The 23817-nt window shown below is 50.8% G+C and overlaps 1 protein-coding gene across 5 annotated transcripts in view; it reads right to left on the bottom strand.

The window, feature by feature from the left end:
• The window catches only part of PKIG (cAMP-dependent protein kinase inhibitor gamma), a 33833-nt gene that overhangs the window by 3791 nt on the left and 6225 nt on the right, over nt 1-23817 (bottom strand). The window contains exons 1-2 of one of the 5 annotated variants that reach the window (XM_072879026.1): nt 17217-17235; nt 8240-8307 (exon numbers count right to left, since the gene is read on the bottom strand). The gene's annotated coding sequence lies outside the window, so the exon portion shown is untranslated. Of the gene's footprint in view, nt 1-8239; nt 8308-13737; nt 13939-14035; nt 14128-15483; nt 15556-17216; nt 17236-23817 lie in introns of those variants that run through there. The other 4 variants (XM_072879024.1, XM_072879023.1, XM_072879022.1 and 1 more) reach the window with 4 other exon arrangements.

Genomic DNA, 23817 nt, shown 5'->3' with positions numbered 1-23817 from the left:
TTTCGGTAGCCCCAGGGACTCCTCTTGGTGCTGATACCAGCTCAGGGAGCGCTGGCACCGGCTCACTGGTGGGCGGTGGGGCTTGGCCCACCCAGACCTCCCAGGAGAACCTGCTTCTCCAAATCCAGCAGATCCTTGCAAACACCCGCCTGTCCCAGGGCTTGGCATCCATCTAGCCTCTGTTGAATGAACCCTGGGGAAAAGCTGCATCCTTTGCCCCAGGAAGAGATCTCTGCTGTTGTTTTTGCTTGTCTTCCCTCCTTCCTTCCCAGGCTTGCCCTTCCCGGGAAGAGGCACCCGCTCCGGAGGCAGCAGGCTGGCTGATCTCAGTGAACAAAGCACCTTTTCCCCAGGACAGGACGAGCATCCATCATTCCCAGCCAAGTCCTCATCGGAGCCCAGAGGCTGCTGGCCTTCTGTAGCTGCTGGAGGGACGTCACCCGGACTTGGGAGGCTTCCCTAAGAGCAGTTCACACAAGCCTGGGTCCATCTCCACATCAGTGAGGCCAGTTCAGAGCTGATATGCTCAGGAGTCCTCCTGCCCTTGCACCAGGACCGCCTGGTTCATAGGATGGACTCCACAAACTGGGGAGCAGGAGCTGAGCAGCCCCCGGGATGCAGCATTTTCCCAGTGTCCCTTGATGTAGCTGCCAACAGCAGATGTGCTCAGCCGCACAGCGCTGTGCCAAGTGCCTAAATGTCTCATCACATCGAAAAAGGATGGGATCTGGAGTTAAAAAAGGGAAGGAACCAAGTGTGCAGAAGCAGGTCCTGCTCGGGGCAGGGCTGGGTCCCGGCTGGGCGGCCGGGAGATGGCGTGTGTGATTTATTTATTTTCCGTGGCTGGGAGAGTTCTTTCGGCTCGCCGTGCAAAGAGCTGGAGAGGGGCGGACTTATGAGCAAAGCTTTCAAATTTGTGCAGTTCCTTCAGGATTTTGAAGGTGGGCGGCTCTCAAAGCCTTGCAGGCAGATCCCTCCCCGCTGGCAGAGCCACCCCAGCCTCTGCCTCCGGGAAGCGGTTGGACCGAGGAGGTGATGGGAGCGGTCGCCTCAATTTTTGATAGAAAAACCTGATTTTTCAAAGAGCATTTCCACATTTCCAGGCAGGTGCAAAACAGTTCAGTGGGTTTTTAGTCATGGGAAACATCTTTTAACATCTGCCAGGGCCAAGAAAGGAACCACCTTCCCTCTTGCCCACGTTTCAACCTGAAACTGCGTCACCGTGGACAGTCATCTAGCGGTGGCAGGGGGGTGCAAAGGAGGGTGCATCACCCGCCGGCTCCCCACCTTCTGCTTTTCTTATTCCCACGGGCCGGCAATGATGTGCCAGCTTTTGCCAGGCATTGCAGGAGTAAGCCCGCAGCACACAAATACACTGCGCAAGGGTTTCCAGGGCGCTTCAAAGAGATGATTCAACTGGTCCCCAGAGGGTCATTTCCTGCCTCCCTTTCCTCCTCGCTGCTGATGGTAACAGAAAAGGTCCCTGCGCCCTCGGCGCAGCGTGCCAGCCCGCAGGGACGGGGCAGGGGATGCGTGGTACGGTGACAAAGGCCACGGGCGGTGACAAAGGCCACGGGCAGGGGGCTGGGACCTGCTGCCTGTTGCACACTCCTCAAAAGCTTTCTGTGCTGCTTGGAGGGAGGCTGTGTCCCCTCCACCATGGGGATACAGTGCTGCCTGTCCCAGGGCAGCTGAACACAAGTGAGGAAGCCCCTCGCAAGCTGCCACAGACACCAGAGCTGCCTCTGCTCCCGTGCCCTGCTGAAATAACCTGGCTCTGCCAAACCTGCCGTTTGGCCTGGACTTATTTTTCCGTAGTGTCTTGTGAGGACTAAAAAATCTGGAGCTGTAATAGTCTTGGCTTTGCTGGCATGGACTCGGCTTCCGGAGCTGGTTTCGCTGTCGGACCGCAGCTGGGCTCACTGTCATTTTCCAGGGAAGTCACCCAGCAGCTGACGGAGCAGCTGGTTCTGCTCTGGGGGCTGCAGCTAAAGCAGCCCTACGCACACCAGGGCTGAATTTTACCCATTTAGAAGGCGAATGCTAAGAAATGAAAGGGTTAAATATTTCTTCTGCCTTTTGGTAGAAGAAACCAGGGCATTTCTTTTGGGTCAGCTCAGTGCCCCTCTTGGTCCCACTGACAAGCCAGCAGTTAATTCCCATTCCCCCCTTGCCTGCTTCTCCACAGTGCAGATCCCAGGGACTACGAGCAAACAGTTACTGCAAATAATATGAGTGGCAGACAAATGACCTGGAAACGTCATGGGCGGGTGAAACTCAACACAGGGCCGTGCACCTGCAGAGCAAACACAAGCCCTGCGATCTGAGCCAGCGTCCAGGGTCTAACTCTGAGTGATCAGATGGATGTTACAGTCACACCCAGCCCCGGACTCCAGTTTCAAGGAAACCCTTCACACGATATTGCATCTGTCCCTTGTCTAGGTTAAACTGTAAGCTTTTTATGACTAGGAAGGGCTATTTTTGGTCTCTGCACCAATGGTGGCTGTCAGTAGGCTGTGCTGAATTCAGCCTGCTTCCCCTTCGCTGCGTGCTTTGCTCCTTTCTGCTCTGCCTCTCTTACCTCTTGCGTTCCTCAGTATTTTCCTCTCCACCTAACCCGCCTTTGCAGCAAGCGCAAAGGCCCTCTAGGTCAGAGAAAGTCCTGTTCACCTCTGCACAGCATCCGTGGCACTTATGGGCATAAGGTGGCTTAGCCCCCTGCTTAGACATCCTTGCCCCGTAGGGTAGACAGCACAGCACACCTGGGCTGCTGTAAGGAAGGAGGTTCAAAGGTTAAGCACAGCAATGGATTTCCCTGCTTAACTAAGCCTGAGTCAACGCCTGATCCCACCCTGCCTTCCTTTAGAGACCTCTCTGTTCCTCAGGGGCAAGCAGGAGCAGTTGCTCAGCCTGCCGTGCTGTCCCCTGGGACACCCAAGGAGGGGACCCCTGCACCTCGGCCACCTCTGCAGCCACAGCAGGCAGTCCCCGAGGGCAGGGACGGGGACGCCGAGGTCCCCGGGGGCAGGAGCCCCAGCAGACTCACGTCCCGGGGTGCTGCTGCCCAGCTGTGGCCCTGCACCAGCCCGTTGCCAGTGGCAGTTGGGACCAACAGCTGCGGGTTCTGGATGGAGATGACTCCCTGGTCCCACAGCCCGGCCAGGGACATGCTCTCCCGCCTGCTTGGTGTCATGCCAGAGGATCTAACGCTCTCTTTTGGTCCCCAAACTTCTGGATTCATAAAGCCACGAAGCCAAGCTAAACCTTGCTGTGTTTCTGGGGTGAAATTTCAATGTTCTGCCGGGAAACAGGGATGCGACCCCTTCTTCTGCTCACGCATTGCATCCCTTCATTGCCAACCTGCAGGGACCAGGGCATGAAGTTCATATGGCCATCTTCGAGCTCTCCGCGTCGTGCAGTGCTCTTTGCCCTTTCATTCCAGGGTACAGTGACTAACTATTATTAGACCTCTCCTGCTGGGGCCAGATCCATAACAACAGCAAAACATACTCAACAGTCCTGCTGGGCTTTTAAAATATTTACAGTGTAAGATGGTTTACTGTGGAGGGGGGCCTCGTAGAGCACAGAGATGGGAGCACCAGGGTTTCTGTGCTCCCTGTGGGTCTGCTGTGAGGTTTCCTGCTGGGAGAGTCGCATCCAGCGAGGAGGGAAAAAAATCCCGCAGGGCTGAAGCCAGCACTTGAGGTCAGGGGGTTTCCACCAACTGTCTGACAACTTCCAGCTGGAATTTCAGCAAATTTTCCACTGGCTCTTGTCTGGGAGTGTGCGTGAGGGGTTGCACATCAAAGAGGGAGGGCTCTGTAACGGTGTTATCGGGGTTAGAGAGTATTTTTAGACCTGTGCTCGTGCCTTGAAGGCCTCGCTATGGCTCATGACCCCCACGCACTAGGGCTTAGATACATGGCCAGAAGCTGAACAGAAGCTGCAGATGTCCTGTCGGGAGCCCGGTCTGGTAGCAGCTACATGTGCAACAAGCGTTGGTAAGGCTGGTGACAGGGTCTGCGCCAGGCACAGAGCTCCCCTGCTTTCTTGCTCGGTCTATGTCCTCCAAAATGTGGTGGTGGTGGGTCTTATTGGCCAGAACTGATGTGCTCCGAACTGCGCAGCCCCAGGTTTCCCGGCTAGGTGAGAAAACAGGCAGGACCAGGGCAGCAGCCCGATCTCCTACCGGGGCACGTGTGCTGAGCAGCTTTCCAGGTGAGAATAGCGTGGAAAAGCCTCACCACACTTTGGCGGTGAAGGGATGTCAAGGCTGGGCATGGCACATTGGTATTTTTGGAAGGCTTTTGCTGTGGGATTCCTTGTAATAACTCTGCACGCTCTGGCTCTTACACTAAATACAATGAATTCAGCCAGCATAGACATCACAGCTTCTCCAGCCACTGCAGTGGTTTTGCAGGAACAGAGCTTTTAGAGCTCTAGGACTTAGTGGAAAATTATAATTCATATAGCAGGAGAGCAGATACAGCAGGGGGACTGAGTCTCTGTCCTCATAAACAGATCCCTTCTTTTGCTTTGCCCTTGTTTTTCAGTACAGATCACTTAATGCCTGTAGAACTGGTAACTAATTGCTTAGCTTAGGCTAAGCTTAGGCTTAAACTGACTCCTCCACAACTTCAGAAACCTTGCATTTAGCTCTTCCAAGCTCCCCAGACTCCCTCCCCTCCCTCCTGGCCTTCAGCACATCCCCAGGGACCCCCACTGCAGGGTCTCTGCTGTCCCAAGGCACCTCCTGCTGCCCCACATCCTCCTGGCCACTGCCCGGCTCCCAGCTGACGTAAAAGATGCTCCACCTGGATTTCAAAATCACGGCTGACCCTCGGCATCGGGGTAGGGTGAGTCCTTGTGTGTGCTGCTGCGGTCCCCAGGGGAGAGCGGAAGGCTTGGGGAGGAGTGGGAGAGGCAGGAGGGGATTGCTCAGCCCTGCCAGCATCTCGTTAGCATCAGGACGTGTGGGCGATGGTGGGAGGGAGCCACTCGTCCATCCGTCCGTCCATCTGTCAGGAGGGCAGCCCAGTGCCCAGCTCCAGCCACGCAGCACTGCCAGCCTGCATCCCCGTGCCAGGAGCGGGTGGGACCCCTCTGCCAGTCCCCGCGGGGCATGGGTGCTGAGCGTTTGCTCCAAAAATCCTCTGCCATGGGAGGAATCACGGTTTGCCTTGGCAACCGGGGTTTGATGGAGCTCTCTGCTCCTCCCTCCCCTCAGCATCGAGCCTCGGCTGCAGCTTAAGACTCTTCTGCAGCTTCTAAGTTGATTAATGGAAATAATTGGTCTCTTCGTGCATCTGGAGACAGTTGCCGTGACAGCAGTTGTATTTTTGTTTTGTTCCCAGGTCGAGCTTGTTTTTCACATCCCACAGCTTTGAGGTGCTAATAAATCAGGGCACTCCAGTTCCCCCCCACCTCTGAAAGACGCACATCCCTCCGAGGGATGGGGTGGCAGAGCTGGATGAGGCACGCTTAGCCCCACCAGACCTGGGACATGGCAGGCTGGCACCTTTCTCCCCCTCCCTTTTTTCACCCCCTCAAGCCAGGCTCGCAGTGGGTGGACACGGCTCTCTGACTTCTGCACAGCAAAGAGCAGCGAGGCAAAGCCCTCATGTTCACCCAGCACAGCCATGAGCACCCGTCACCTTGTGAGCCAGCACCCATGGGTTTCTGTCCCCTGCAGAGAGCCTTTCAAAGCTGTAAGGAGTATGAGTGCCTTCTCCATGATTTTTATTTTCTCCCAACTTCTTATTTAGCTGCCTTTGTATGTCAACATACTTCTACATGAAAAAAGCCAGTGACTGTGTGGAAGATCTGCTAATGCCCGAACTTGCAAAGCAGATGAACCACAGACCAGTACTTCAAACCCTTCAGCTGCAAAAGCCCCACAGCTGCTGTTGCAGGCATGCTCCAGGAAGACTCATGTACTGTCCCTGCTTGTGATGTGCAGACACCCCATCACGCCTGGGCCACAGGGTGGATTCCTTTGCAATGGGGATCTCCTTCAGACTTGGGTTCCCTGTCTTCCCCCAAATCATTAAGGGAGAAAAGTCCCTGCTGGTTTTCACCTCAAAGGCTGGAAACTCCCCAGCGGTCCCACAGCTCTTCTGATCACACCAAGGCATTGACCTCTGAGTGAACATCACCTACTTGAATCACCTACCTAATCACCTACCCTGCTTGAATTCCAGGCCCAGGGATGCTCCCCCCCAGCACAACCTCCCCAACACCTTGCAGGCTTCCCTGGGCAAGGAGAAGTCAGATAAGTGCAGAGGGGATGCAGCTGGGGCTATTTTCTAGCACAGCTGCCCTTGTCACATATAAAAGGAAGGTGAAATCACAGCGTGTCTTGATGGGATAGCTCTGTTTCTGGGTGGAGGAAGACCTTTCTACAAGGACAGAGGTAAGCAAGGGTGGGTCTTTATTTTTACACCTAGCAGGAAAAAGAGTAATTTTGTCTAGCTTTTCTTTGTGTTCTGAGGAGTTGAGCTCTGCTGCTGTGTGAAAGCAGCGCTTGTGTAGCTGTGAAGGAGAGCTTAGCTTGGAAGAGGTGTTGTGCAGGCTCTAACTGTGAAGTTTTGGCTGCTTCTAGTTGAGGAGGCTCTGCTTAGCACAGGGTGCGTGAAGCTGAGAGCCCCTTGCCTTGGCTCTTCCTCATTCTGGCTTGCACAGTCCCATAGGAACTCCCATCCAGTGTCCAAAGAGTCCTTCTGACTCGGTGTGGTGTACAGGGCTGAGTGAGAAGCCCGAAACCTCCTGAGGTGCGAGAGCCCTGGCAGCTCCCAGAGGTGCCTAAAAATAGCCAGGGCAACTCTTAAGAGTGTCAATGTGGAATGAGGCTGATTAGCAAAGCCAGGCTTAGCTCTGCTCCCTGCACAGAGGAACGCTACCAGCAGGACTCCTAGCCCAGGGCAGGGGCAGTGCTTGCCTGGGAAGATGGGGGCTGGGGGAAGAGCTGTCTTTGGGACCTGTGAGAAGGATTAGGTGGCTGGGATGGTGCTATTGCTGCTTTACATACAATAGAAGTGGAAAGTGTAGGAGTGATAAATCGGCTGGCAGTGAGAGGTGTCTGGGCTAAGCCCTTTGGGTGGCCCCATGCTTCTGTTACCCACCGAAATGAGCATTTTGGCTGTGCCACCCTGCTGGGACCCCTACCTGGGCAGAGAAAGCTCTGCTGGCCTGCACACACCCTTTTCTGAGTATTTCTGTGATGGATGGAGAATTTTTGTACACCTGTGTCAGGTGATACCAGCTTCTGATCTTTTCTGCAGGCAGGGTAAATCTGTCTGCAAAGGTGACCAGGGATATGACATCTAGACACGAGTTGAAGCGGTGCTTGGGACATGCCTGGAGCATTACGCGGGGGATGCTCAGTGATCATTGCAAGTTATAGTCTCAGAAAAGGGAAAGCTTCTAACAAGATGAATTGCCAACTATTTTATGGTCCACTGCAATGCAGCCTGGGTGTAGAAGGACACAGGGTGTCTCTGGTATACATGGGAAAGATGCTGGGTACAAGAGACAAACTGCTCTGAGACCTGCAGGAGAAATGTCTACGTGCACCAAAGGGTCCTGAGATCCTGTATCGTCAGATCCGCAAACAATGTGTTGGTGGCAGCTCTGTGTAAGGGGAAGCTCAGCGCAGGAACAAGAGAAAGCAGCAAGGTGATCTGAGGAGATGCTCTGAGCGCAGCAGCCATGGGAGTGAAACCACGGAAAGGACGGTCTGAGTTGGCAGATCTGCCATTTATGCAAGCACTGCAAAAGGTTAAGCTTTGGGGGTTCCCTGGATCTTGCTGGGCTGACTCTACGTGCAGCGCAAAACTCGCTTATGTGATTATGTACGGGCAAACAATATTCCTGTGCAAAGTGTGTGGGCAGGCTGTGAGCAGGATTTGCACACAAGGTCCCCATCGCTGCAGGGGAGAGGCCGTGCAGCACGGCTTGCACTAGGGGCTGCCCTTAGAGTCAGCATTGGAACATGGCTTGGTACAAGTATGTGGCTGTGAAGTATGGAAAATACAGCAGGAAAGTCATTATGGCAGAATTGTTGATTTCCCCCTGCCCGTAGCAGCTTTCTAGCATCTAGTAATTCAGAATACAGAGGGAAGTCAAATGACTCTATGAAACAGGAAGGAAAAAACCCATTCCTGTTTATGTAATAATATGTAATATACGTAAAATAAAATCATGAATAAAAATTATATCAGTCCATAGTGTGAATCCCTACCTGATTTAGTTGACTTTCTTTCTGGACATGACTTCAAACAAGCTTCATACGCAGCAGGGCAGCAGCTTCTGGGGAAGGAAAAGAAAATAAACGTAAGAAAACAGTATCTGTGCTTTTGTTGGGAAGCGTAAAGCTCTGCTGTTTTTTCCACCGTCTGTGACTAGGACAGCAAGGGGGCCGGGGGGTCTGGCAGGGCTCTGCCCAGCAGGCTCAGCTGGAGCCTGGCTTGGTGAGCACGGAGACATCGGGCGAAGGGCTGCGGGATGGTGGTGCTCGTACCGCGTCTGCTCAGGGGGGTTTGTGCTAATAGAGACTTGGCCTGTGGTGTCTAAGAGCAAGGAAAGTCCAGCTGGGGGCCTGGCTTCACAGAGAAGTTCCCTTTGGTTTTGCTTCTCCTTTTGTTAACTTCATGTGGGTGTGCTGGGGAGAACCAAAGCGACTTGTGCCTCCTGACCTGCACCACGGGGGGACCCGGCGGCTGCCTCAAGAGTGTAAATGAATATTGGTTTGCAGCTCCACTGTCTTTTAAAGAAGTGAAACTTCCATGTCAGCTTCTCTGAGGCAAAAGGGGAAGTCAGATCTGGTACTTTTAGTCATCTTGCTTGGGCCGTCTTCTGCTCCTTGGGTTTCTTTGCTATTCACAGCTGTGCCTTCTCCCACTGTCCCCAAGCCCCACTCAAAGACATTTCCTCTGTGGCCTTAACATCTGTGGGTGCATTGCAATCTCCTGACCTGCAGAGCCCAGCCAACAAGACACTTGCTTATTTTAGCAGCTGTTTCAGCTTTCAGACTTTTTGGAACATCATGGACTGTTTTGTTTCACTTTGTCCCAGGGACAAATATTAGCAGAACAGAGAGCAAGAGATGAACCATTTAACCATATAAGCAGTATCTCATCCAGCAATTCATCTGTCTGGCCCATCTGGGTTGAGTACCACTCTGACTGGAGCTATTCCCCATAATTTTCCAAGCTGGGACAGATCTACAGCCTTTCTCTTTATTTTTTTGACCCACTTTTAAAACTCCCTAGTTGTTGGAGCCAACTACTTGCTGGCTCTGGCCCTGCTTCAAGGACAGGGCACTTGCTGCTTTTGTGTGTCAGTTTGCCCATCTGTTAAATGGAGCTATTAATACTCGCTCCCCTTGCTAGATGCTTCAAATATTTGTAAAGCAATTTCAGATCTGCAGATGACAGGCTTACAGAAGTGGAAAATACTAATTATGATAATGACAGTAGCGAAACAAAGACATGGGGATTTAACGATATGCTTTTGTTAGTGTTTACCCCACTTAGTGAAATGCTTACTGGAAACTCTGGACCGGAAAAGAAACGGTATTCCCACAACTCTGGGAAAATGCGTCGCCCTTTTGGGACACCAAGCAGGCAAACAAAAGCAGGAAGGAAATCCACAAGTCTTTATTTTCCTCCTTTGCCTTCCTGCCTCGCTCTGGTTCGTGTGTTATGCAGCCCAAACAGTGAAACCTCCAGCACTTCAGATGTGTTGCAAAATATCTCAACATACGTGGTCCTCTGCCAAGAGAGGCGTACAGCAAATTGGAGCAATGATGCTCTGAAGTAGAAGTTATCACTGAGCAGCCCTGTTCCTGATGGGATGTGGGGGGAAACCTCCATTCTCTCTCTCTAAAAAAAAAAAAAAAGCTGATTTTGGAGACAAACTCTTAAGTAACTGGTATTGCTTTCCAACCCCGCAGCCCTGGCTCTGGCTAGAAGTGTCTCCCCACAGCCCTCGCTTGTGGATCTGGAGTCTGCAAATCTGAAGCTGGGCCCCTTGCTCTGTCCCCAAAGGCTCATCCTCTGTTGGCTCGCCTAGTCCTGCTGCTCCCAGGGCGATGGGCAGAGCTCTAAAGGCCCTTCCATGCAAAGGCCAGGCAATATCCCACATGGGGAGTCTGGGGATTTAAGGGTGGTGTGGTGGATTAGTCCATGCAGTGTGACTAAGGATGGGCTAAAGTAACATGTTAAAGAACACTTTACATTTCCTAATCTAGTCCTATAACCCATCAAGGTCCCACAGATTATTTTGGGACCCCTGTAGAAATGTTCTTTGGATAGCTAAACATCCATACCCCATCAGGAATGAATTAGAAGAGCATCAGCATGATGCACATGTTTGGGGTTCAGATTCCCTCCGTGTTTATCAGCTGTTACCCAACAGGAACAAGCACACAAAACAAACTCTGTGCTCTCAGCATTGCTTCAAAATGAATATATGTTCCAAAAAATCCCAGAATGCTTTTTGGCAGAATTCAGCATTATTCTACACAACAGCTGTGCTGGTGCTGCTTTTGATCCAGAGAGGAAATCCTTTCTGGTTTCAAGCAAGGTGATGGCAGCAGAGAAGGTCGTTCTCGTGTCTCTTGACTCCTGGGTAAACAACAGGCTGTGTGCATCGCTGATCGGAACAGGAGCCCAGTCCCCCCAGAGCAGACAGAGACCCTCATTTAGTGCCCTGGCCCCAGCAGCGCCTGGCATCCTTGGCCTCAGAGGTGCAAGAAAACTTGTAATTGTAGCAGAATATTTTTCATCAGTTACTAATTACCCTGAACCAGGAAGTTTTATAGTCCTTAAAATGCAATATCCTCTTAATCATACCCAGGACTGTTTCGTTACCGATAACTACCTTGTATCTATTAAATAGCCTTCTGAGCCCTTTGTTCAGTGATCTCATGGCAATGAGCACCACAGATTAATTACACTTTGTGGAGACAGTAATTCCAGTAAAGTTGATGACGCTCTGGTGGGGATATGTTTGGCTTATTGGATCATTGCAAATATCAACAAATGTTGGAATTTCGGCACTCGCCAGGCAGTTCCCAAGGCAGCGGCTTGCGACCAGCAACGTGCCTGTGTGAAAGGCAGCGTGGAGGAGCTGTGCAAAGAGCACCGAGCCTCTCCGGGGCTGTGCTGGGAAGGGAGCGTTTGGGAACTTGCCATGCAAACCAGAAACGGGTGGTGTAAAGTACATAGACCCATAGGCTCGAAGGGAGTGAGAGTTTTGAAACAAGGGGAATAGGTGGTTCGTAGTCCAACTGCTGTTCTTCCTGCTTGCTCTACAAGTGCCCGCTGAGTCCTGCAGCGATGTCTTGACCTCTCCAACTGCTGTTGTGAGGAGCTGGAGACAAAGGCCATGCTACAGCTGAACCTTCCCTTCTCCCTGGCTGGTGCTGGCAAGCCTTGGGAGCAGCTCGCTTTATGACTTGGCTTTTTCTAGTCATGGGCTAGAGACAACTAGAAGCATGAGGTTTTTTCCCTCTTGTCCTCTCTAAAATGGGTACTGTGATGGAAAAATTTATTTTCTGGATCAGTCCATGTACACAGCTTTGGTGATGCTAAGGAAACCCTTAGTAGTGTGGAGAAACAATTGGATCCAGGCTTTGAATGTGAAAATGGAAGAGATCAGAACAGGGTGGCACAGAAAGGCAAACAAAAAGCTGGGCTGAAGCTTCTGCTGTTCCTTATGGACTTGCAGATTCATCCCTGATTCTGCCAGACCTGTATAAGCCCAGGAAAATAATCTGCTTTGTGTGCAGCCCATGTAAAATAGGAATAACGCTAGTGTTTGGTGGCCCAGACGAGCTGGATGGATTAATGCTCAGCAGAATGCTGCAGGAACTGTCTCTGAAATGTGGGAGATCAGGAAATGTTAGCAACTTGGAAAATGTTTTCCATAGTTATTTTGGGGGGCAGGGTTGTATGCCTGTGGGTATTCCTCTGAGTGAGCTCAAAAGTAGATTTACTTTTCTTTGGGATAAGAGGATAAAGGAAAAAAGCGAAACTCCACCTTCTAGCTCACCATGTGCCTGTACAGCTCCTCAGAATCAGCACTGAGTACAGAAATACCGGATGGTTGGAAGATGCATGGCTATGAACATTCTTGGGTTTTCATCTCTTCATGACCAAGCTGCCTGTACTGGGAACCTGCATGCTATATTTAATGGTCTGCAGCTCTTTGAGGCATCTGAGTTCACACTCTCTGGAAAGTGTCCCCGAAAATGATGGCATGGGGGACTTGTACATCCATGTGGAACTCTGTCTGAAGGACTCGGTGCCCTGGTCTGGGCTCGAGGTATATTAAGCACTACTGGTGTGTCTGTGTTTGTAAATGGCTATTTAACCTACATCTGCACTATAAATGAATCCAGCCATTGAGAATCTCTTAATGCATCCTTCTTTCCCAAACGCCATCCCTCACGAGAGCAGAAACGTGACAATTTCTCATTTGGGTGGCCACACATTAGCACGGTGGCCCTTTCCAGCCAAGAGTCTCAGAAGCCAAGGTGTGCCCCGCAGCTACCCAAGCCAGGCACACCGACCTCACCGCAAGCAAACAGCCCAGAGCCTGAGGGGCTGCAACCATCTGAGGGTCCCTGCCACCCGGTGAAGCCATCCCCACTCCACAAGTCTCCTCTCACCTTTGCGCTGCTGCAGCATCCCTGCTGCGGCTGCCTCTTGCTCATTTGACCCCAGCATGTCCTACTCCTAGTTTGAGCCACCAGCCCAGCCACCCAGGGCATTGCTTCTGGGTTCACAGCTATACTTGGCTCTTGTTCTGTGGACCCATTTACCCCTTCCAAGCAAAGGGAAATGTTTCCCAAACACCCCTTTGGGGCAAAGGCATTACATGCATGTGAAAGCTCACCACCACGGCTCACTACCAGCTGCTTAGGGGAATCCAGCGAGTGGAGAGAAAGACACACAGCTCCGAGGTGGAGGAATTTGCAAAGCCTCCTGAGAATACCACCACACAGCAGTTCTTTTTTTATCCCAAGTCTTTGCCTTTTAAAACATTTGCCTGGAAAGCTGGATGCCAGGGAGTCTCCAAGCCTGCTTCTGCCACCATGCTCTGCAAAGCTCTTGCTCGCACCCGCAGTTTGAAGGGGAGCCCTGGGCAGCCCTGCAGCTCCTGACAGCCCTAAGGATGGATTCACACCATGGCCCCGCACAGACGGCGCACCGGGCACCTGTCCCGCAGGCTGGTATCTGTTCCCATGCGAGCACAGAGACACCCTGATGCTGTGAGGGATTCCCTCCGGCGAGTCGCTCAGAGTAAATGGACGCGTGTCAGAAATGAGGCCAGAAATCCCCACGGGGGTCACTGATCCACGTTCCTTTGTGATTTCTAACCGCTGAGTCTGCTCTCCTTGCTACCCCTTTGCAGCAAGTACCGAACTGCATTATTTTCCAAGTGAAACAGCAGCCACCTCCCTGCCATCAGCCTACAACGGCTTCTCCTAACAAGCAGAAAAACGAGGATGCAGCTTAGTTTTTCAGCCCACGGTCTGTGGGCAGCAAAAATCTCGCTGTTCACAGTCGGTTAGGTAAAAGTTAACTGTACCTCTAAACAAATCACCCCTTCGTAGCGCAGCTCCGGCTCCCAAGCCGGGGTGTCTCCTGCCAGGCAGGTCTCCTGGCCACCGACCATCCCAGCCCGTCGCCTGCCCCACGCGCCCGCAGCAGCGTGCCCAGCCCTACTTACGGCCACCCCAGCTCCCACTGCTTCTCGAATCCCAAGTTCCGCGGTCCTGCTGCCGAGGAAGAAATCGAGGCTGGATTTCACCCTCCTGGCGTCTCTGCCCACTGTGGTGAGCAGCCAAGCCGGCCGGGGGAGTCGCAGCCAGTTTCAGACTTGCAGTTTCCTTGGACTGGGAGCTGCTAAATGAAGTTGCACTTCTGGGGCCGAGGGGCGTGTTCTCCTCCCTTCCCGAGTCAGTCCCTGCCTGCTGTAATCCAATGCTCATCCCGATGATGTCAAGCAGCTACCGCTCGGCTCCTACCTTACAGTCAGCAGGAGGGATCCGTTTCCTTTTTGCAGCGATCTTTGTTTAGCTTCGCCTTGTAACCCCATCTCCCAGCAGCTGCATGTGCCCAAACATCCTTCCTTCGATGCTCGGCGCTGCGGCTTTTGCTGCAGGGCACTTCCTCCTGCCCTCCCGCTCGCTGCTCCCCCAGGTTTCTCCGGCGCATCGCTCGGACGCACGTCCCAGCTGCATCCCGCCGTTCAGCCTCTCCGTCGGGGCCTGGCCAAAGGCACCATCACACCCCATGCAGCCTGAGCTATTTTACCAGGTGTAGAGCTGGGGAAGTGCCTCCCAGGTAAAAAATAGCTTTGTGGTTTTTTAGAGTGCCTTTTGCTCTGCAGACTCCCGTGGGGTAAAATCCAAGCGTGCTTCAGCTCATCTGCCCCTGGGTGCCAGCCTTATTTGGGGGTGAAACAGAGCTGGTGATAGCACCCGGATTTAAGGGGGGGGAAGGTGCTTAGGGCAAGGCAATACCGCATATCAAGCACATACCTTTGTATCCACCCTGCTGTGAAGCACAGCCTGGGAGCTCTTGGCGAGCTCGGGGCTGCTCCAGGAGAAGAGGAAGCTTTGGCTGTTCTTGTCACCCCAGGGGCCGAGGAACATCCCTCTGGGTGGTGTCACTTCCCTGTGTCGCATCAGCCTTGGAGACACCACTGGGCTGCTGAAGCCAAACGAACAAGCTGGTTGCAGTGCCAGGTCTCTAGCCTTCCTCCTGGCCCGTGCTCCTGCAAAGCCCTACCAGCACGGTGGGAAGGTGTGTGAGCACACGAGGGTGTCGATATTGCTGCCTGCTCCTGCCTGAATGCCCAGGCTGGAACAGGGCTCATTAGTGCTAATTGCTTTGCTGAGAGAGTGAGTGAGTCGTTCCATCTCTGCTATAAGGACACTCCAGTCCTCAGCCTTGTAAGGGAGAAAAGTAGTGGCGTGACTCAACTGGAGAGCACAAAGGCCATTTGCCAAGGACCGAATCCAGTCCCTGCTTGAGCTAGATGAGCTTTTCTTTCAGCTTGCGTGCAAAGTGAGCAGTGTGAGCCAAGAGGACTTGGCTCTCCCAACCTGCCATCTTGCTGAGCACCAGACAGACACAGAAGTAGCGTCTCTGCCATCCTGCAGCTCTCCCATGACAGATGGGCCCCGGAGCCGTTCAGTGCTGGTGAAGAGTACCAGCCTCTCTTCTCACCCCGGCACCGGCTGTGCTGCCGGACCCGCTCCACCTCTGCCGGCATCACCGCATCCAGCCAGAATCTGTTTGTGTGTGCCCAAAAACATGCCATTTGCCGTGATAGATACCCACACCCTTGCCATCATACGCAGGAAGAGATAAAAACACCAACAAAAGCAGCAGGCAGCGCAGGAAACACCCTGATGACAATATCGAGGCACAGAGGAAGGGGAACAGACCTCAATAAAGCAAAACATACCTCTGCTCAGTGCATCCCCAAACTGACCTCGTGCAGCTCTGCCTCCTGATTCAATTTGGTTTTATTTCAAAACCAGCCCTGGGAAGCCACTTTGATTTCCTGAGATGTATCACTTGGCAGAAAGTCTCTCTCTCTGGTGCTTTTGAGTCACGCATTACTACTTACCCGAAAGTAATGGTAAGGGATTCACCACAAGGCCCTGCCTGTTTTCATGAGATGCAGCGGAGGGAGGAGGGCTCTGCCTTGCTGTGCTGGCCTGGCCAAGGCTGCAGTTTTCTACTTACTCCAGCTCGTATTTGAAAGCGATCCAGAAAGCTACAGCTTTACGCTAATGCTTGGACTGTGGGGTTTGAAGGCCAAATCTGGTAAGGATGCAAATGCTGCACTAGCAACCCAGGCATTTTCTTGGCAGCCTGTGGCCAGCACCGTGACAATACTTTCAATATATAGCAATGGTAATAACAAAGCACTTCAAAATGCTGGGAGCAGAGTATATGATCTGTACTTTTAAAATAAGATGTGTCCTAACTATTTGTCCTACTCAAACATCCCAGTCCTGTGTGCCTGGTCCCGGGCACAACCCCCCAGAGCATCCATCAAAGAGTCTGTCCTTTCCTGCATGCACACACGTGTCCTTACAGCGACCTCCTCATCCAAGACTATCCTCTACAAGGACTGGTCAAACATTTTCCATCAAAACTCTTTTTAAGTAGAAAAAAAGATTATTAATCTTTTTTTTTTCACAAGGGAAAAAAAATAAGTCCTGAGATGCCAAAAAGTTTGCCTGAAATCTTAACACATTAAGATAAAAGTGCATGGTCTTCAATGCACTCATTCTTCCTATTTTTAAATGAAAGTTGACATTTTTCTCCGGAAATCCACCCTAACTTCTAGCTAATTCTCAGGTTCATCATCTCTTGTCCCATTGCTTCGTACACCGTAAGACATTCACCCGGAGGTGTGGACTATGACTAAATGCAGTTCCTGTCTCGCCATAATGAGAAGACGTTATAGCTGCCTGGCATGGCACTCTGCATGATGGACGGTATTACAGCCTTGAGCTGACTGACTTGGCTGCAGCCACAATCAGCCTTTAATGGCTGGCCGTACTCTTCTGTGGCTTCTACTTGACTGATACACTTGTCTCTGGCAAGGCTTTTGCTGCCTCTTGCATCCAGCTGCTTTATACTGGGCTGTCCTGTGTGGTCTAGGACTGGCGTTAATGACATTGCCGCTCTGGACACCAGGAGGTTTGGCTCTGCTCTGGTGGCTGCTGCTGCTGTTGACCGTGCAGTTGGGCTGCAGAGAATTGCAGAGATATTTTGGCTCTGCATCACAGAGCGGGATGTGGAGAGCAGCACCCCAGGGAAGGGCTGGTCCCACGATGCTCCGCAGCCCGTGCTGCAGGTGCTACCGTCGCTGCTCTGCTGCAGCACGGGATGGGGGAGCACTGCCCTGGGAAGAGCAAGAAGCTGTCCCACGGGTTGACTGTCAACCTTTAGCTGGAGGAGGTACAAAGCCAGAGCAATCTCGTAGGACAAGTGTCAAAATGACATGAGAGTATCCCCGAGGGTGCTATCGTAAAGAAACCCACCCCCGGAGCAGCACTGCGGTGCTGGATTGTGCACTGCCTGCTCCAGCAAGAAAATCCACTGGCACAAAGGACCCTCCAGGAAGCTCCGAAGCCCAGGGAGACAAGCTGTCACTTCAGAAGGATCTGACCTACCTCTGACCTGAATGTTTTTGCAGCATGAGCCTTGCTTCCCTCAGAAGTTCGTGCTGCCAGTGTTAAGAGCAGCGCTGCGATAGCCCTCTGATGTAGCGTGAAGCCTCCTCACGTACGAGCAGCTTCCCACTGCATTTCCCAGGCATTGAGCTCTCTGTGTCACTTGATGTCATCAAGATTGCAAGGAAATGTGGAATGGCACAAGATACGCATGGAAAAAATGTGACAACCTGATTTTTTTCTAGACTTCCTCCCCCAAAATAAACACTTTAAATAAACTTTTGATCAAAAAAACCACAGAACATATTTCAACAGTCTGCTGGGCTCCCTAAGGAAAGTGTGGATGTCTTCAGCCATCAAATAACAACTTGCACTCGGAGATTCATGAGAAGAAGAGAAACCGAGAGGTAGAAGCAGCTTTAGTGACAAGCCACTCTTTTTGCTGTCAAAGGAAGGACGCGGTTTGCTGTTGATTAGGGAAGCGAGAGTGGGTGTTGGGATGCCTGAATGAATTACTCTGCATTCAGACCCATTTTGTTTTTACACAAGTTGCTCATCCAGAAAGGTTCATCAACAAGTGAAACACAAAAAAACCCTGTAATGAGGCTAAACTCGTTGGCGAACCCGCTCCAGGGTCAGCTCTGTTAGCAGGCAGGGGCTGAGACTCGAGCCTGGTGGCGGGGAGCCCCTCTCGGTGCCGGACCACGGGGATGTGCATCGTGGCTACTGGCACGGTGGCTTGGTGAGGGGCTGACGTGCCAGCAGGGCAAAGCACACTCAAAAAACTGTTTACTTTGAGCTGGAGCTATTTTTAGCTCCAGTAATCTGTGCAGGGATGATAAAGCTTTTCATTGCAAAGTGAGTGGCTGTGCTTTGCTTCTGGGCAATTTCACTCCACGAGCTGGTCCCTTCCCCCTTCCCGGCCACTATGCCCCAGGGACCTTATCTCCTCTGTCTGCTGAGCCAAACACCTCCGAAAGGTTTCTCCCAGTTAGATAGGTTGGAGTCTCAGCCCAAACTTACTTTTTTTCCTTTTTCCCTAGGGAATGTATTCAGTTTGGAAAATAAATGAACTTTTTTTAATAGTCTCCAAAGTCTGGTTCAAAGCCTTTGCTGAAAGCCCATCTTGGACGTGCACCCTCTAATCCCTCATTTCTGCAAAATTCCGTCTGCCCAAAAGCTCTTGCAAAATAAGTCGCTTGCCAGTTACCTCTTTGCATCTGCCACAAATACAAGCAGGTCTCAAACTCAGATCTCATGGCAAGCCAGAGTCGTCAGGGCCGGCGCTGCCCCACGCCACGTTTCACCCAGAGGGTCCCACAGCCCATTACAAACTCCCTGACGCACTCTCTGTAAGAAGCACTTTACCTGCTGCTGATAGGAGAAAGCACGGCAGCTGGCTGGTGGCACAAAGACTACAAAACAAAACTACGTAAATCCTGCTTGGTAAGGGATTTGTTTGTCTAAAGAAATCCAGAAGGTTCTTCAGTGTAAATACACAAAGGTGATGTATCCAGCACATGCTTCACCAGAAAATCATCCCACTGGCGAAAGCTTTCTTGTTTGGGACACAGGGTGAATAGCAGTATCTCTGTCAGCTCAGGGATGTATTCAGACGGGGGGCTGTATTAACTAAACGCAAGTATTAATTAAATAGGTTCATTCTGCTTGCCAAGAAGGGTCAGATATACAGAAAGAGCTAAAAATGATTGTCGGGATGAGAAGGTGCAACAGGACAGGTATTGCTTAAGCTGATCGCGACTGACTGCTCGGGTCCTGCTGGCAGGGAAGCAGGAGATCCTCGGAGGTCCGCACACAGGTACTCCTTCCCTTTGTCCCTCCGGTTCTGCTAGATGGGGATGAAAACAGGTAGCAGGCTGGGTTGGCCATTGTGCTCCTCCCTTTCGGAGAGCAAAGGGGTATGCTATTAAATTAGAAGAAAACAGTCATCTCTGTCAGCTTTGTAATGTGTGTCAGAGCCGCCCAGCCAATGGTTATGATTTTTCCCCAGTGTTTGGCAGCCAGACAAGGATTCCTGTTGCAGATGTGCAGGAGCCATGTAAATATTTTGATCCTAATTTGTGCTTTCAGCTAAATGGGCTTTCACGTAATTTTATTCCATGGACTCTGAACGGAGTACTCCTGCTTTGGAAGGCTGAGGGATCAAACTCAGGTTATTAATCCTCTGTGTTGAGTCAAAGGACTGCAATCTTCAGGCTTCACCACATACACTCACTCTCTACCTAAGGTCAGGAAAAATTCAGCCTAACCTCCTGGCACGATTCCCTGCTTTCCGTGTTGGCTCGTTAAGGGGGTACTTGTAACTAGATGCCATCTCGTGAAGCAGCTGGCCACTGCGACAGCCAGGATAAGATCAATAAGGCTGTTCCTGTGTCCTCTGCCATCCCATGCCCTTAGACACGGTGCCGTTTGTCTATTCTAGCTGTTCCCAAGGCCATGAAGACTAAGACTGGGGAGGTGCAGCATCCCTGGGATCTGATCTGAGAGCAGCAGGAGTTCAGGGCGCTCTGTGGGAAGAGCTCCATGTTCTGGTCAGGGAACAAAATATTCTGTTTGTGCTGACAGTGTACATGAAATAAAACGAGGGTTTGCCTAGTGACCTGGGAGCATTTCACTCAGGCATTGCATACAGCTCTCTGCTCCCAGCACCCTACTGGGAACCTGCCCTGGGTTTCAGGTGTTGCCCAGGTGCGCGGTGGCTGACACAGGGAGGTATAAGCAGAGGTCACGGGCCACCCTGCGTATTGGGTGGCCCAGAGAAGGGCTCTGCCACCCCGGGGTGGACGCAGGGGTTGACAAAACCTTGTTGTTCCTTACTGACTGTGTGGGCTGAGTACGGCACTGGCTCCTGGGAGAAATGGGGGATGCCGCAGGGCACAGGATTTGCAGGAGGCAGAGCCATCAGTTCTCGAGTGATCCTGGTGGTGTTACACCAGTGTCTCAGACTGAGATCCCACACTCCATCCCTACTGTAGTAGTAGATATAGTCCCAGCCTCCGAAAGCTTAATCCTTTAAATAGCCAAGAAAGGCAAAAATAAAGGAAAAGAGGTATTATCATCTTCTTTTGGCCTCCGTTGGCTAGTGGAAGGACAGAAGGCTAAATGACCACTACAGAGACAGATTATCACCCAGCCCAGAACATTAACCTTGTCCGCGCTGTTACTGGCAGCTCTTCCATGTCCGTCGCAGATGGACAGCCCGATGCTCTTGTGGGTCCGTGCCAGCAGACCTTCCTCACCTCATAATGGCCAATCTCACTCCCCACTGCTCTTGAGTTGTGTTTTATTTACTGCTTTTTGTGTCATGACTCTTCCCTTATGGTTATTCTAGCATTTCCAGTTTTTAAAGGGTTCCACTTAATCCCTGAATTCACTATATCTGTTTCAGATTCTTGCTTTCTCCCAAAGCTGGGCTGGGGTTTTTTGGACAGGTGTAAAATTTTCACTTTTAAGCAGGATTATAGCTTTTTGGACACAGAGTTTAATGTTTTCATACAGATTCCAGTTGCCACTCACTTTTGTTGATTAAATAATTTCCTTTTATAACATCTCTGAAGTAATCATTTTCAGCTTTGTAAAACTGGGCCTGATAAAGCATCAAGTATCTTTATTCACATTATCCATAGCAAGAAGAATTAGTGATGGTGTTTAAATAGACATCAGCTTCCTCGAGCCATAGTTAAAACCTTAGCTCCATACAAGCCTGACTTAGATGTCTTATAAGAAGGTCTTGCAGAAGACCCTTTAATAGAAGCCCACAATCCAGGCTGTCCTGGGTCAGAAAGTTTCAATCATATTTGATCTGAAAGTCTGGGTTTGGGTCTAGTTCCTTGCCCTCTAATACTGAGTGAGATATAAATGCCAGTCAGGGTCCAAAATATCTTTTGCCCACACTGCTGTGCTGCCTACTAGCTCCTCCCTGCATGCAAAGGTGGCTGCAATATTTGTGACCTGCCATGTATGCTGCAAGCCATTGGTGCGACAGTCCTGCCATTATTTCTATACGGACAGACTTACTTCTATATTTCAACATATTTCTATATGTTGGCCATCCTGCAAAGGCATGTTCAAGGGAGCAACCTCTACAAGCAGCTAAATATCTGTAAAATGGCCCACTCTGTAGATGGGCACTTTGCAAGCTGCCCTTCTCAAGCTGGCCGTAGTTGCTGGGACCTGGCCGACTGAGCTGCTAAGCAAGGGGATGCTGTACCAAACGGGCGCTTGCGTTGCAGCATCGCTACCCCAAACGGCCTCCGCTCTCTCCCGTGCTATGGCAACCAGAGGAGATCTCACTGTTTGGACAAGAGGTGTGTGCTCCACAGGAGCACTGCCTGCTGTCCTGCAGAAATGAGGGCTCAAACAGAGCAACCAGGAGGGAAAATCCTCTTTACTTTGACTAAGAGGCCTTTTTAGTTACTATTTATCCAACATATCACTAATAATACAGTTAAATCTCAGCAGTCTTCAAGGATGAGTTGAACAAGAATGTAACCAGCTGGGCACCTAGAAGCATTCCTTTATGCCTCTTCATTGCTATGGGAAGTTCATCCTCGTCTCTCCAACAGCTCCACCAAACACGCCACTTCTGTGCTGAAGGCAGAAGGTCACCAGCTTTTCAGTATCTAAACCAATTTGGGAAGTAAGCCTGCTAGCTGTTGCATTGCTGGCTAACAAGGAATTGTGTGAAACCGAGAATGAGAATTAATGGAATAACAGACCTCTCCTTTTCCCATCTTTATTTGCACGATGGAGAAAAAAAAAAGACTCATTGAATGTACTGGTTTATTAGATAAATTTAAGGTGCAAAATTAGAGAAACCTCATAGATTTGATATTGACAGGTTGGATGTTGGAGGGAGGAGCATGTGATCCCACCTGCAGAGTAATTACTCACTTGGAGTAAACCAGTACGTGATAGGGTTCTTCTTTACCCCAAGAATTAATATGGTGTGCTATGAATTTCATCCTACTTTGCTGCATGCTGACTTCCTCATGTAAACAAGTAATTTTGGCAAGGCTTATGGTATATTTACCACTATTTGTTCAATGGTGCTTCAAACTGGGACACCACCACGGTCCAAACAATTGAGCTGTGCCTGCTGGCTATGGATACAGCCCAGCGAGAGCCAGGAGCTGACACTGGCACCGTCAGTGATGGCACCCAAACAAGCTAAGTTTGGGAAGCTGTTAGGAGTCATCTTTCACCATTCACCACTTGCAGTTGGGTTCATTTAGTTCCAAGCTGGGTAATTACAGCCTCATTATTTTTTCTTCTACAATGAAGACAAGACTGCAAGCCAGGCAGAATAATTCCTTCTGCTGCTGTTGCCAAGATATGATAGCACATCTACGCCATAAGGAATGTGTCATGGTATCAGTTTTATTAACGTAAATAATGGCTCTTCAGTTAAGCAACATCTTAACACCAGCTGGTGCCTAACTGTAAAACACTAACTAAATTTCAACCCCTACAGACAGATAATTGAGTCAAGATTGCCACTGCCCAGCACATTCCTTGTTGACCAACATGTGTCAGGTTTTGCACGTTATTTTCTTCACTGAAATTAGTATCCGGCTACAATCAGACTTTCATTCTAAAACCACAAAAGCTCATCTAAAAATAAGACATCAAAGTTCCCGTGACAGTAAGTAGTGGCCAGGACTAGGGGAGTGGTGGTAGATCAGATATCAGAGAGCAATTCATCCCATCTGTCCATCTTCACTGGCTAGCGAGAGCTTGATAACTGCCATGGGTTAGATACTTACCTTGTAGGCAGCTTCAAGGCAGTGATATGAAACCCATTGAAGCAGGAAAGGAAAAGAGACACCTCTTTTATACTGTTGTATCTCACCAAAGGCTCTGTGCTCTCACAGGGACTATTTCTCAGCCCAGAAACCACTTCTAGTGCAATGAAATCTTCTGACATACACATGGGCACCAGCATGTCCGTTTCTGCTTTGCTTTGATGGCTCTTGCATGAAATTAGTTGAGGACTGTAACAATATTAAATACATGTTTGGAAAATACAGCTGTGAAAAGAAAATATCCATGAGAACTGCATCGCAGGCCTGTCAAGGCAGTGGGTCCTGCACAAGCCCCTAGAAACATGGTAACAAACACAGTTATACTAACACGCATTTTAATTAAACATTGTAACCCATCCTTCAGAGTCTGAAAAAAACTTCTGCCATTATCTCATTGTGCTGGTTTGGGCTGGCATAGTGTTAATTTTCTCCATAACAGCTTGTATGGGGCTATGTTTTGGATTTGTGCTGGAAACAGCGTTGATAACACAGGGATGTTTTCGTTCCTGCTGAGCAGTGCTTACACACAGTCAAGGCCTTTGCTGCTCCTCACCCCACCCCACCAGCGAGTGGGCTGGGGGGGCACAAGGAGCTGGGAGGGGACACAGCCGGGACAGCTGACCCCAACTGACCAAAGGGATATTCCACACCATATGGCGTCATGCTCAGCATGTAAAGCTGGGGGAAGAAGAAGGAAGGGGGGACGTTGGGAGCAATGGCGTTTGTCTTCCCAAGTCACCGTTACGCGTGCTGGAGCCCTGCTTTCCTGGGGATGGCTGAACA

This window comes from Ciconia boyciana, chromosome 14 (genome assembly GCF_034638445.1).
Source record: "Ciconia boyciana chromosome 14, ASM3463844v1, whole genome shotgun sequence".
In the NCBI taxonomy this organism is placed as follows: domain Eukaryota; kingdom Metazoa; phylum Chordata; class Aves; order Ciconiiformes; family Ciconiidae; genus Ciconia; species Ciconia boyciana.
The sequence above is the reverse complement of the archived record's forward strand: the minus strand, read 5'-3'. Positions and strand labels throughout refer to the sequence as shown.